The sequence below is a fragment of the Leuciscus leuciscus genome, assembly GCF_965113295.1.
Source record: "Leuciscus leuciscus genome assembly, chromosome: 4".
Classification (NCBI taxonomy): domain Eukaryota; kingdom Metazoa; phylum Chordata; class Actinopteri; order Cypriniformes; family Leuciscidae; genus Leuciscus; species Leuciscus leuciscus.
The window spans coordinates 3,292,768-3,307,820 of NC_138728.1; the positions used below are offsets into that span (position 1 = coordinate 3,292,768).

Genomic DNA, 15,053 nt, shown 5'->3' on the forward strand with positions numbered 1-15,053 from the left:
TTAGTCTGGCTGTAATCTGTGCAGAGGATCTCCACTGATGGAGTGCTGCAGCATTTAGGTTTTGGGACTCCCAGTACTTTTTACTAGTCTCTTCACATCTTCTCTCTTCAGCAAGCTGGCCTCTCATGACATTCCCATTTTGTTGTCTCTGTGCCGTGATAAGAGCACACTCGCAGCTGCCGCTGGTTGAGATGTGCCGATATCAGATCTGTGAGGAAAGTCGGAGGAGAAAATGGAACCGCTACCGTGATATTGAATGAATTCAAGGTGTTTTTGATTCGTTTGTATCAGTGAGAAGTAGGGCTGGGTAAAAAATATTGATTTCTCGATTTTAATCGATTCTCCTTTTTACGAACCAATATCGATTCTTAAATCCCAAGAACCGATTAGTCATCCTGTTTGCAGTTGATGAATGAATGTAACATTGTAGCGCATCCCATCGAATAAATCGCAATAATCTTTGTGCTTTGTTACTATTGATATGAAACAAAGTCTCAGATTTAAAATTACGTTCATTTTCTTACGAAATTCAAAAACAGAAACACTGTGTTGGCGCTGTGGTGTGAGATCGCTCTGGCTCAGCTCTAGAGAAGCACATGATCTTCTCTTCCGCCTTAATAATACCAGTTACAGCACAAAATAAACATGAATGAGCATCTGAAAGTGTGTTAAAAGATAGAGTACAACTTATCGCAATCCGTATCATGTGACATGGAATCGCCCAATCAGTGTTTCAACCGTGGAAAGACGTCAGTAAAACAGCTTGTAAACAATGTCATGTAACGTCACATTTACCTCAGAAAAACCATATCCAGTGACCATAAATTCGTTAGTCAGCTAGAAAAATTTACTCTAGAGAGGAGCATTTTGCTAAATATATGCACCATATTACATATTCATTCAAATTTTTAATGTTTTTAAATTTGTAATGCATGTTTTAATAAATCTGGCAGGTTTTTATGACAGCCACCATTTAAATGTTTACATTTCATATAACTTTATTATAAAAATAAATAAAAGTGTAATTTAAGTGTTTGTATACAAATCACTTAATTTTTACCTTAAATATTATAGTAGGCTAATTAAGCCTAGTCGGTTACAACTGACTCCCATATAGTTACAGCATTAGTTAAGAGATTTGTTTTCCTTGAGAAAATTTGCCATGTATTGTACCTGATATCCAAAATAATCAATATTGAATCGGAATCGAATCGAATTGCAAGCTTGTGAATCGAAATCGAATCGAATTGTGAAATTTGTGTCAATACCCAGCCCTAGTGAGAAGTATAGAATTAAAACTAAAGCACGTTTTGTAGATTCTCACAATATTCCGTCCGTCCGTCCGTCCGTCCGTCTGTCCGTCTACATTGCACTAAAATGTCAGATATTATTTTTGCACGTTATTTGCATTATGATGTCTAGTCTCTTAATCATGCCGTAGACTCATTTATTGTGCTGTGCTTTCCAAACTAAATTGGAAACATTTATTTTTGTCTGGCGCAGTGAATTTCTCTGTCATCCCTGTTCTTACATATTTATGTCCTCTGGCATTATTGTACGTTTGTAAACAGGCTTCTGGAAGCAGCAATAGATAGTGTGCAAGGACATCCAATGACATAATTTAGTCGCTTTGCGTTTTTGGTTCAAAAACAGCTTTATTTTCAATAACAAGCATGATTTACAACCCGACTGGTAAGCATTCAGAGGTTATTCACATGCCTGTTTCTCTTTAATGCAATAACCAGTTTCTATCATGAAGGTGTGGGAAAGGTCAACCTGAACCTGTAGCGACATCATTAATCTAACTGACTCCGCAAAAAGTGTATTAATTTACGGCTGATGCTTTTAATTTTCTTTCAAGAGCCTAAACCAAACACATCTATCCCATTAATCCTCATCCCAGTCGGATCAGGCGAAGTCTCTTGTGAATTGTCAAACACTACACAGATTGAACCAGACAGTGGAGGCGGCTGACCTTGGGTGACCTCGAGCCTGTCTCAGTCCACAAGTCCCATTGCTCTATCACTGGGACGTACAGAACATTTCACACTGTTCGGCTTAGTCTCCTTCCGGAGAGAGATAAGAATACGGCGGAAAGGTGCATGAAAGTCCCGTGAGATAGAGATACAGTATCAAGTCCACTCTGTCTCTTAGCGGCAATGAAACATTCTTCACGGTGACTTACTGTCGCAGAAGATGTTGCTTTTCTCTGAGAACTGTCATCACAGCAATGCTTATATTGCAGGATCATGCAAATATGTTGTTTATCAGAATACTGTACCAAATAGGGCTGGGACGGTTACCCTGGTAATCCAGAGTTCTCACGAGAGCACAAGTTGAATTTGCTCAGCGAGTTACTCTGGTGTTGAGTAATGATGCTCATTAAATATTCCCCTCTATTTGAGCTGCATCAATCACATCGGGTTATCTGATATAGGTGGGCCAGAGGCGAGATGACGACAGCGCTGCGACGTCGAAGTCATTAGTAAACATTGCAAGATGGCTATGGATAAACACCATTGGTTTGAAACGGCTTTGGCCGCTACAATGAACGAGTTAGACTTGGCTTTTTCTCTAAAAGAGGAACAGAAGACGGCGCTCAAATCGTTCCTTTGCAAGAAGGCCGTTTTTGCTGTTTTGCCGACCGGATACGGTAAGAGTCTAATCTACCAGTTAACTCCGCTGGTAGTTAAGCGATAACTTGTTGTGATTGGTCGTAGTGTTATCCAATTGCGTGCAGGGAGATTTTCAAATGCATGCTTGGTGCCGCCCCTCAAGCTGGCCGATTTTCATTAGTCGACGCCAGACCATTAATCTTTTAGATTTAGGTCTGGATTTCCAGGCTATGGGACGGTTACCGTATTACCACAATACCGCGGTCATGTGACGCCTACCGCTGGTCTGAGCTTGTCACCGCCATCACCGCAAAAAAAACGAATTGTGTCTAATGGCATGGATTCATTGATTCTAATGACATTGTGTCTTACATGGATTCAAGGTTTTCTAAACAAAACTTAGATGGATCAAAAGATGGAGCAAATCCGACCTTTCGCGAGTTGGGGAGCACAATGTTCCATGACACGTAATAACATTCCAGTCGTATTAGAGATGCGCGGATGGGCTATTATTTCATCCACAACCGCATCACAAAACTCATCCGTCCGCCATCATCCATCCGCACTAACGCATTTGTTTCTCATGTCTGGGAGGCAAGTAGCCTATAGTTTCGGTTCATTTATGAGACGAGCTCCAGTTCACGTGCAGTGCAAGAGATCGCGCCGGCGCCTGATTTTATGTCTGCTATAGGCCTATTTGCGTCTTATTTATTAATTCCAGGCCATCGGTTGATGAAACAGTGATTTAAAATTAAGATACAATTTATACAAAACGAAATTCAAAAAAAGTTTTTCTACAAAACAAAACTCAATAAAGTGGTCAAAATCATGTCTGACCCATCTTATGATCCTATCTTACTCTTTCATATAATCAGCATAGATTAAATAAAAAAATAACATTATATTATGTAAACATAAATAATGGAATATCATTTGAATTGGAAAAAGGTGTTTATCTTTCATTTCCAATGTGAACATCATAATGTATTCTCTTGGAAATTATTTATTGTCAAATGTGTGCTGAATGTAAACTCCTCTTAGGAATTTCACATTCAATTCGAATGTATCTGAGAATATTCTTAAATAAGGAAATCTATTCAGTGATTGGTCCATGCCAAATTACTGCCTGATGAAAATTTGGGGGGGATTTAAAGCGGTTTACCACTATACCGTGGGAATTTCTTGCTTTTCAACCACGGTAAGAAAAAAATCCATACCGTCTTTATCATTTACTCACCATCATGTCCCTTCGAACTGGTTTCACCACTGGTTCGACATCAATGGAGATTGATCATGAGAATGTCAGTTTTGATGTCTCTTATGTCATGCGAATCATGTGAATCTAATGTATGATTTTGGTAAACTTGGGCCACATTTTTGACACATTAAAGTGTTTTAATTGTAATTTTTTGGGTTTGACATCACTTTTGTAGTGTGGAAAAGAGAAGCCTGTACATTCTTCCAATTACCTCTTTTTGAGAAAATGATGGCAATTAAATTTTTTTTTTTATCTCTACAATAAGGAAGGATTTTCTGTTATGTAATATAAATTATTTCAAATTTTGCTAATTTGTCACCAGGATGATGTTACGACCTAATTGTGATTGCATACCTTAGCAAAACAGGAGTAATGTTTGCATTAAAAAAATTAGCAAAGAAAAATATTGTGCATATATTTACTGTACAAAAAGCAACTGGCTGAAAAAGTTCATATCATCGAGTCCTTCTGATGGAGCGTTCCGCTCTTTGTAAGCTGTGAGTCCTTTGCATGTTGCATTTTGAATTGGGTAACATGTAAACTGATCTTCTTCGAAACAGCTGTCTCACTTGGTTTGTGGTCTGGCGTAATTTTCCACCACTCCCAAGATAAGTTGGCTGGCCTCTGATCCAGAGGAAGGCGGGGTGGATGCCAAAAGAATCAGAGTAATCTTGTTTCCTGTCCTGATGTGTAGTACGAGAGCTCTCACGATAACGGATGTTGTATTTCCAAACAATCTATATTCATGTTTCATGTATTTTCAGCTCTTTTTCTCTCGTGCGGCCCTTTAAAACGACTGCCAGCTGGCGCTTAAATGGATGAAAATTAAATTTTTACTCCCCTTTACAATGAACACTAAAGCACAGGTTTGGATGCGTCCCAACCTTCTAGTAGAAACCAATATGTACGATCAGAGGATATTAACAGTGGCTGTGGTATCAGGAAACATTGATCCAGGAGGCCCAATCGACAGCCCAATGGAAACTCTGCCACTGTTTATTCTGGTTTAACCCACAAATCAAGTCTGACTCCATGAAAACCTTGTTTGAAGACATTAGCATTCACCAAATGCTTTATTTCCCAAAGCATCCGGTTTATCTGCAGCTGAAATTGACTTTCTCCTCCTTGAGACTCCCAGACTGACCTGAGCTTTCACATTCTCAGATTGGACGTCCTCCTGGTTTCCACAGGGACCCAGTGATCAAATGTAATTAAGTACAACCTCTCTGTTCCTGTTTTAAGTTCAGTCTAAAACCTCCTACATTATTGAAATAAATATAAATGCTATACATTTCTAGAGAGCGTGAATGAAGCCAGATTGTCATAGGAGATTGTTCCTTCCCATCTATTACGTGAGTCCGGGCAGACTGCATAAACGGCAGGATAATTGACTGTTGTGTCAAGCTGGTGATGTAATCAACTGTGAAATATTAATCTGCCTTATGAGTGCTTCTGCATAAAGAATCTCGCAAATGGTACATTTCCCTGTTCCTTTCACAAGTGTCCTTGAAAGCCTTCCAGTGAGACTTGTTCTATTGACAGCAAAGAATGGGATGAAACCCAGGGCCACGCCAAATCACAACCAACTCCAGGATCCTTTCCTGAGTACAACAAATCTCTTTGCCAGGACTCGCACATGACCTCACAGCGGAGTCATGCGCCTACCGCAGCAAAACAGCTGATGCGGACCGAGCTCTTCCCTGCCTCTTCCAAATGTCCAAATAGTCGTCTTTGAGTAATTGACCGTTCGCAAAGAGACCCGCACTGACAGCCAAGACTGACCAGGTTACTTTTGATCTGAAACAAAGTCTCAACTTTCAAATTTGATATTTTTTTAAAGAAATTTAAACAATAAATACCGTTTTGTGGCTCTTTAATGTGTCTGACAGATCGCTCCGTTAAAGCGGCTCGTGAACCGATCATCTCTTCCTTCTAGTTCATTTATAGCATCAAATAAACATGAATGAACATCAGAAGGAATGTTGTTTTCACCGCGGAAAGACGTCAGTACACTCCAACGTTAATCTACACTGAAAAAATATTTTCATTCATCCAATTAAAAAATGTTAGGGTAATGGTTCACATCTATATTTTATAACTTGAGCCAATGAAAAATAAATAACTTGCCCTTACCAATATTTTCTATGTCTATGAAAACTATTTTATAAAACTTGGCACAAAGCATATTTTTCTTGTTGAAAAAAATCAATTAATTTAAATTCTATTTTTGATCTAAACAAAAATATATAGATTTAATCAAAACAAAAATTCTCATTTAATAAATATGTATTAGAAATTATTTGTTTTCTCCAATTAAATAGATATTGATTTAATAATACAATTATTTCTCATTTTTTAAAATACAAGTTAATAGATATTATTTATTTTAAACAAACAAAAAGATATGGATTCAATAAAACATATTTCCCATTAAGGAACATTAATTAATCTTGTCCAAAATCAAATAAAAAAGACACATAATTTTCATTAAATCGATATTTATTAAATTATTATATACATTACTTCCACACATCCACAATTTCGTGTCAGATTTTCAACATTTGCGACAGACAGCAAGTCCCTCAGAACCTCTTGACCCTCAAGTATGATTCCAATGTTTGTGGGTATACAGCTTGTGCATCTCTGATGACAAAGATTTCCATGGTTTCTTCTGAAGAGTTTTTTCAGCCTCTTCCTTCTCCAACACCTGGAAAAGAATTTAGGAAGGAGAAAAGAAAAAGAAAAAAAGAATAAGGAATCAATACAGCTTGGGTTTCCCCCCAAATTAGTTTACATAATTACTAACTAATTTAATTACTACTAATTAAATTTTTAACTAATTATAAAATTTACTCCAATTTGTTGTTGACATATAAATATAAGTTGCACAAACTTTCCAGCACATGGGACTCTGATTTTAGCTGAAAGTAATTGTTTCTATATTTGAAATTAGCCTTCAGACTGTTATCAGACATATATCTGAACATAGTCTGATGGCTAATTTTAAGTGGACAGCCATATCTAGCATTTTCACATCTCTAAAGTAATCTTTCCTTACCAGGAAATCTTTGATGAGGTCCTCCACTGTTTCTCCCATATGGATGAGATATTTCAGTGCTCTTTGTATCGGTGTCAGTATCCTGTATCAAGATGGTACAAATTTGGCATGAGGGTACATTATGGTCAACAAACTTTAGCACAATATACGTTATCAGTTGATATAATAATTATTATAATATATGATTCAATAGTGTGTCAATCCTATTACTAACGCCACGAAAAAATGTCTGCCCCCCCAGTGTCCTCTGGCTAGTAGCTGCTACTACACTTTTTTGAAAATCAACCGATTGGCGCCAATGCAGCAATACTTCTATGCATACAATCCATAATTAAATGACCATTGTGAGTGTCGACAGTCATACGTGTTAGATAACGTTACCATTAATCACAAGTGAACATCAGTCCTTTTACATGTAAGTTAACTTCAGCTCCTTAATTGTTGATCAGGTTTCTATGGTTTTAACCAGAGAACGTCGTTCTTATGACGCTGCATCGAGATAACGTTATGTTCAATGATTAAACGTTCACGTTAATTACCATTGTAAAATCAAAATAAGCCAGGGGTAAACGTATATGTTCCCTTTTGTAATCGGTCAGGAATTGATTAACGTCGACACATTAACGTTGACACATTAACGTTAACTTGCCAAGTGTAAACTAAGCTAGCTAACACATTTTTAAACTAACGTAAGTTACATAACGATATCTAACAGATAAATTCGGCAGAGCAACATGTCTTGTACAGGCTTCTAAATATACAGCAGCACATTTAAATGGTTGTTTGTTTCACTTACTTCAGTTTATCCGCGATGAAATCTGATTCTCTCTGGAGCAGCAAAGTGATCCACGGAACGTAGAAGAGCGGTTACAGCGGTCTGCTGACGTGGTCGTTGTCGTCGAGAAGATTTGTGTTTAATGCCCATGCGCAATCCTGTGTGTAACCTTGAAATTGTACATTCGTCGAAACAAATATTTCTTATTTGAGCTCTTAATGAAAAATATTTATATTTAACTATGTTTTGAACGAAAAAAATATTATTTGAAAAATAAAACAAATAATGGTAAACTGAATTGAAAGACAAATTATTAATTGGATGAAGTACTGCTTGAAAACCTTTTTACAGTGTACTAACTCTCCTGACTGCTTTGTCGGACAAAAATGGTTGATTTGGCGGATGGCGGATTATGATTGGTCAGATCGCCTGTCAATCAAACTCCCTGTGAAGGGTCAATAGAGAGCCTAAGTCCCTCCCCTTCCGGTGGACCACCATGGGACCTTATTTCGGAAAAATATTGTATGGAAGTCAATGGCGAGAGACAACAAATATTTTGATCTCGTTTGAATTGTGCCCTGAATTACACATATGATGTTTGTCAATTTAAAAGATACATTTTAAAGTCAAGAAAGTCGCAGTTTGATGTAAAACTGTTGAGGTATAAGACTGTGAACATACATAATTACAAAGACTACAAACCCAAAAGGGGCACACGTGACGTCATACCTTTTCTCTCAATGAATGAAGCTAACTTTACTGAAGCTAACGTCTGTCATTCTTTCTATAGTCTTACGTTATTATCGTAACGTTACGCCGTCATGCCTGAGTGTTTTGTACCAGACCGCACACATACGTACATAGTGCGAGACGAGAGATGTAGTTCATTGAACGATTTTCACATACAACTAAATGTTACTCTTCTGTTTTATGACAAACTGCGACTTTCTTGACTTTCATAATTATCTTTTAAATTGACAAACATCATATGTGTAATTCAGGGCACAGTTCAGACGGAATAAAAAGATAAGTTGTCTCTCGCCATTGACTACCAGACATATTTTTTCCGAAATAAATAAGGTCCCATGAGCCGGAAGCGGAGGGGAGGGACTTAGGGACTTTCCCACCACTTCCTGCACTCCGTTCCCATTGGTCTATAATAACGTGCTAGATTTCATTCAATCAGTTGGCCTGAGAATGCCATTGTGTTTATTTTTGCCACTGCTGAAGAACAGGCAAAAGATAGATGGGTAACAGAATACACTGCAAGGATTAGATGATCTGGAATGTTGGCTGACTTATGGATTTATAATCCGAATGTTGGCAACATTGTTTTTTTTTGCTCTGAATATGGGAATTTTATAAAGCACTCTTGTGTTGCTCTCAATCGCCAGTGTATCCGCTGTCATCAAAACCCAGAATTTCGTAGGATTGTCCTCCTCTGCAGCTGAAAAGCCTGAAAGCGACCATTGCCATTGCATGCTTTGAATCCAAAATGCATGCAAATGTTGCCATTCTTTAATCCAACAATAAAAATGAGTCCCAGCTCATCCAATAAATCCGCCCCCTTTTGCATATTCACACCGGAATACTTTCCCTCCATTTAAACTCAGCATTCTCATCAGTAGATGAAGTAAATGGTCAAATCTTTTGACTCCAATATGGAAGTGTTTTTCACAGGAAAGGGACGTACCACCGCAACGCCGCCTCTCAGCCTCACGAATGTGGCCACCCTGCCTTTAATCCCTCCTAGTAGATAATCCGGAACTTAATCCCCTCTTTGCAGTATGCAGAGGGTGGCATGATAGCACCATTTACTCACCCACAGCCCTGTTTGACCAACACTGCGAGGTTGCAGAGCTTTTTGCCTTCACAGGAGTGGTGTTGTGGACGAGACCCCGGCGCTAACGAGCAGATGTGCTGGTAAGATGATGTGGCGAAACAATGTTTAAATTGCATTGAGGTCCAGTAGATTACTGTGAGCTCAGCACGACTGTGCACTGCATTTGCGGTGATATTCTCAGGACATTGATAAATGGCGATGTGGACTCTCACTTGTTTAAAATAAAATCTAGACTTTGTAGCTTGGTGTGTTGCAGATGGCTGAAATTCTTGACTCTAATGAAGTGTTCATGGCAAGTTCCTGCTCCTTTAAACTGGAGTAATGAGATTTGCTGAATTACTGTCTTAATCACAGGCTGGATGGCAAATAGGGGAGGAGATGTTTATAATGATGTGATTTACAGCTCTTTCATGAACCCCCCCCGTCTGTCTTTCCTAGCCCCCTTTTCCATTTATCCTCAACATTTTTTTATACTTGATTTAATTAGAATATTTAGGGCTACATGAATTACTCAGGTTGCGGTTGAATAAAGAAACTGGAGGGAGTGTGCAAGATGACTACATTTGTGATGAGCGTGAGAGGCTTCAAGGTCATGCTGCCACTTTGTGGTTTCTAGGGTATTCTGAGTCGTTCCAAGGGCATTGCAAGTTGCTTGTACTTTAATGTTACTAACTTAAAAATTGAATTATTATAAGTAATATAATTTTTCACATTTCATGTCGTTCTGAATCTGTGTAGATTTAGAGTGCCACTGTAGAAAAGTGATGCAAGAAACTCTATCAGTATGGTATAGTGAGCGACGACCTTGGGTAGTTTGCAGATTTTGTAACTTAAACTACTTTTAAGATAAAGTGACTCTGGCTTGCATATAAGTCCTAGACGTGCTGTGCATCGCAGTGTGAAGTTATTCTGAAACATTATGTTGATAACTGTCGGACATACTCACCCTGGATGCTCTCCAAAGCTCTGTCAGATCTTTTTAACTCTCTAAAATTACCCCAAAACTTCCACACACACCCAAAATCCCGCTGTTCTTCCAGTGGATGACTCATTTTTCCCTATGGCACCATGCACTGACCTCACCTCCAGCGGAGAACATCATCAAAGCACGTGTATGGAACCCCAGTAACCATTACCACTTAAATATTTCACCACGTGCGCTCTCCGCCGGTCTCATTAAAGCACATCAGATCTGCACCCAGTGCCGTCTCGCCTTGCCCAGCGCTGCTCTGCATATTAACACAGGGACTACAAAACACCATTTACCCGAGTGGGTTTGCAGAGCAGGCCCGGTTCCACGGTGACCGCGCTGTGTCACGGAGCCAAAGGGGTCAGGGTCTGGATTATCTTGTTTCTCTTTTGCATTAACAGCCAAACAAGGAGACGCTGGTTGGTTGGGACATGTCGTTTCTGTGTTAATCTGATCTGAATCTCTCAGGTTCTCTATCCCGCAGTATCCGACGCTATGCGCTTATGTGATTTAAAGGGCTGTAGTGTCAGATTTGCAGGCCTAGCATATGTGGAGGCAATTTGCATGGTGTAATCCTGCGTTGTTCTTGTAAACCACCTCCCGGTTTGAAAGTCGCATTAAAATCAGCAATATAGTATTGCTAGCATGCAGCTCCGGTCTCTCGTAGCTCAAACAAAAAGTCTGGTGGTGCTTAGCTGTTTGATGTGGTTATTGCCACTATGCTTTCATCCTGTTGTCAAAGATGTCAATGAAAATGCAGCTGTGTATTTCCCTGAGCTGTGAAGAAACCATGCGTGTTTGATGCCCAGTTGCTTTGCACTTTGTTAGTATGTATATGAAATGGCTAGTCTGCTATTACATGACTCCCAACACTTCGTAGTCACACAGGAAGAAGTCTGAATAAAATCTCAGTCAGTTCCTTTTTTCCTTTGAGGCCTTCCCTCATATCAAGGTTCTTTTGCCCTATTAATAATTCACCTGCCAGTTTTTTATAATCATCCGGCATGGATAAATGCCTCTTAGAGACATTAAAATGTGGATGTTGCTCTTAAAAGTAGGCTGGTACTAAATCTAAGGCTGGTACAACGAGTTGGATTGTGGTGAGGTGCATGGCTGTAGTTGCTGTTGAGTATTGACTAGAGCGGCAGGGTCGACAGCATGAGGTCTAAATCAAAACTATAACTTATAAACTATAAACTATAACTGCAGCAGATTTGGCACTAGTATCTTTCTTGTTTAAGTATAGTGGATCACTAATCAAACCTGTAATTCATTCATGAATGAAACAAGTGACTACCCATGAGCGAATCATTGAATTATTTATTCAACTGGTTTGTTCAAAAACAGTGTTTCATTCAATTGAATCAAGTAAGTGAATCGTTGAATCATTCTTTCAACCAATTTTTTTTCAACACCACTGATTCATTCAGGAATTGCTCAACTCAACTGTTTATAAGTAATTGATTCATTCACTCAACTGATTTGTTCAACAACGATTCATTCAGGAACACATCAAGGTATGAGTAATTGAATTATTCACTCAACCAATTTGTTCAAGAACCTTCAGATTCTTTCAGGAACGAATCAAGTGACTACTCATGAGTGAATCATTGAATTATTTATTCAACTGGTTTGTTCAAAAACAGTGTTTCATTCAATTGAATCAAGTAAGTGAATCGTTGAATCATTCTATCAACCAATTTTTTCAACACCACTGATTCATTCAGGAATTACTCGACTAACTGTTTATAAGTAATTGATTCATTCACTCAACTTATTTGTTCAACAACGATTCATTCAGGAACACATCAAGGTATGAGTAATTTAATTATTCACTCAACCAATTTGTTCAAGAACCTTCAGATTCTTTCAGGAACGAATCAAGTGACTACTCATGAGTGAATCATTGAATTATTTATTCAACTGGTTTGTTCAAAAACAGTGTTTCATTCAATTGAATCAAGTAAGTGAATCGTTGAATCATTCTATCAAACAATTTTTTCAACACCACTGATTCATTCAGGAATTAGTCAACTAACTGTATATAAGTAATTGATTCATTCACTCAACTGATTTGTTCAACAACGATTCATTCAGGAACACATCAAGGTATGAGTAATTGAATTATTCACTCAACCAATTTGTTCAACAATCTTCAGATTCTTTCAGGAACGAATCAAGTGACTGCAGGTGAATTCAAAATGCTACTGTAACTACTCTCACTATTTCTCCCATCTAAAGATATACAGAAATAGTATAAGTAGTATGCTACTCCAATCAGTGTTGCTAGTGTGTCTTTCGAATGTGTGGATGTCCAGGTAAGCATGCATCATGTTGTTTGACAGCAGATCGTGTGGTTTCTCCAGACGATCCTCTGCTAATGCGCGGCTCAGCCCAGGACTGCCTTGCGCTAATGAGGTTACCTAACGTGATAAACCCATTTGGTGTGAGGTGATAAAAGCGGATAGAAAAGAGGATGAGCAGAGCACAGGAGCCGATGGACAACCTGGGCTTGGTTCAGGGCCAGAAAGCTTCCCACTGAACGGTTTTTCACACAGCTGAGCGCTGAATTCGGCCCTGTTTGTGGCGGGAGGCCCAGTCTGTTAGCAGAATCAAGCCTGTGTCGTTAAACGCTCTCCACAGGGTCAGGTTTAACAGCGTTTCTCTTGGGAAATGCTTTTGGGGCTCCTCAGTAGAGCTTAAAGCATGCATGTTTAACATGGTTATAATTGTTTAAATGACAGCTAGCCTCCATTAAGCTTGGAAATGCCAGTGTCAAACATGTCAGTTGCAATATATTTGATAATGATAATGTGCATTAATGCTTGACAAATAAACCCATCACTTTCGCTGCTTATGTGAACTAATTTTCATCTACTCATGCAGTAAATCGAGTACATCTTTGCAGGGCTAGTAATGCTGGGTTGCCATTTTGTTGCTGATGGTCATGTCCGGTCTTTTTACCTTCATAGTATAATGTGGATGTGGCCGTTCTCGTCTACAGTTGTGTAGCATCAGGTTTTATTCTGAAATGTGCTTTAGATGAATAATGAGATTTTCTGTCATTTCTGATTCTTTTAATTGTAAAACGTTTTCCAGATTGCCTTGTAATGAGCATAATTACTGTCTAATATAAATAATTGTTAGCCTAATAGGCCTAAATAATAAATTAGGAGGAGAGAGAGACAGAGAATCAGAAAGCTACCGAGCAGATAATGTTGTTTTGCTGTGGCAAGGTCTGATTTGGCAATCAAGAAGGTCTGCTTTGAATGTAGAAAGCTTTGCTGTCTCTCTGTGACCTTAAGTTGTCTCGCTAACCAGACAGTCTGTGCTATTGTGTTGATGGTTGAGTCTGTGATCTTGGTTGTATTGTTTGGTATAGCCCATTTCCTTCAAATATTGGGCCTTAGCATCTATTTATACTGTAAGGGGTTTTACAGTCAAAAAGACCCAGAACCAGATGTGATGAATGAAGACCCGGAGTCAGAATTATAATAAATTAAAGAAAAGATTTACTGAAGATAGTTTGCCGTTTCATCAGAAGTAGTTCAGCTTCAAGACTCACACGGGAGTTCGTAGGCCGCCCCGCTTACAAAGATCACAGTAGTTATACCCTTCACCAAGGTCTAAGCTAGGTTAAATTATTCTCATTGGCTAAGAAATAGATAAACAGTCATTTTCCACACATATACTTATATCTGAAGCATATCTCCATTGATTATGCGGCTGACACTCGGACCCTGAAGTTAGGCATGTCGTGACCTTCCAGGTCGCAGATTTGGGTCGCTGGGCGCCAACATGTCCCGAACAACAACTCAGTCAATCTCCAATAATCCCAGTGGTTCCTTAACCTGTAACCAAGAAGACTAACACACACACACCGACACACAGCTTTTCCAAGGTTGGATTTGGCCAGGCTCTAACTATAAACAGGAGAGTCGTCTCAAAACATCAAGATAATGCGTTCTTTCTCTCAAGGAGAGCTACACTTTAGTATAACGCCAGGGTTGGGGAGTATGGAATACATGTAACGGCGTTATGTAGTCAGGATACAAAAATCCAGTAACTGTAATTCGTTACAGTTACGTCAAAAAACGTAGTTATCAGATTATAGTTACATTTTGAAAAAAGGGGGAATACTTTCAGGATTACAATGGTTTAATTTAAAACTTAATAAATCAATATTTTGGCATAATAACACTATATTAAGCGCTGCTTGATTATACAGTAGTTCCTGGTTCTGTTGACAGTAATGACTCACGTGTGCCACGCGCTGGTGCATGCGCAAATAACAGCTTTCTACAATCTCCTCAGACGCTGAATGAATCACTGCTGCCAGTAGAAACGTTTCCCGCGGGACAAAAACACTTTCAATTCATGGAAATTCCACTGATATTTTGTTTTCAAAGAAGAAAATGCAAACAACCAAAATTTGTTGTACCAAAATGTCCTTTCTTAATCTCTTCTCACTTAACGGGATGTTCGCTGCCTAGGTAACGTAGGAGAACTCCCACTGCCAACGCCCCAAGTTTAG

The 15,053-nt window shown here is 38.8% G+C and overlaps 1 protein-coding gene and 2 long non-coding RNA genes across 16 annotated transcripts in view; 1 reads left to right on the top strand and 2 right to left on the bottom strand.

Moving 5' to 3' along the window:
• Positions 1 to 15,053, top strand: part of plekha5 (pleckstrin homology domain containing, family A member 5) — a 179,738-nt gene that overhangs the window by 16,735 nt on the left and 147,950 nt on the right. The gene's annotated exons all lie outside the window — the stretch shown is intronic.
• Positions 6,448 to 8,057, bottom strand: LOC309496755. The gene is made up of 3 exons (XR_014205221.1): positions 7,728 to 8,057; positions 6,932 to 7,013; positions 6,448 to 6,580 (listed from the first exon to the last, which is right to left on the bottom strand). It is a non-coding gene; the product is annotated as an uncharacterized lncRNA (long non-coding RNA).
• Positions 8,518 to 14,515, bottom strand: LOC309496748. Its single transcript, XR_014205214.1, has 2 exons — positions 14,087 to 14,515; positions 8,518 to 13,909 (listed from the first exon to the last, which is right to left on the bottom strand). It is a non-coding gene; the product is annotated as an uncharacterized lncRNA (long non-coding RNA).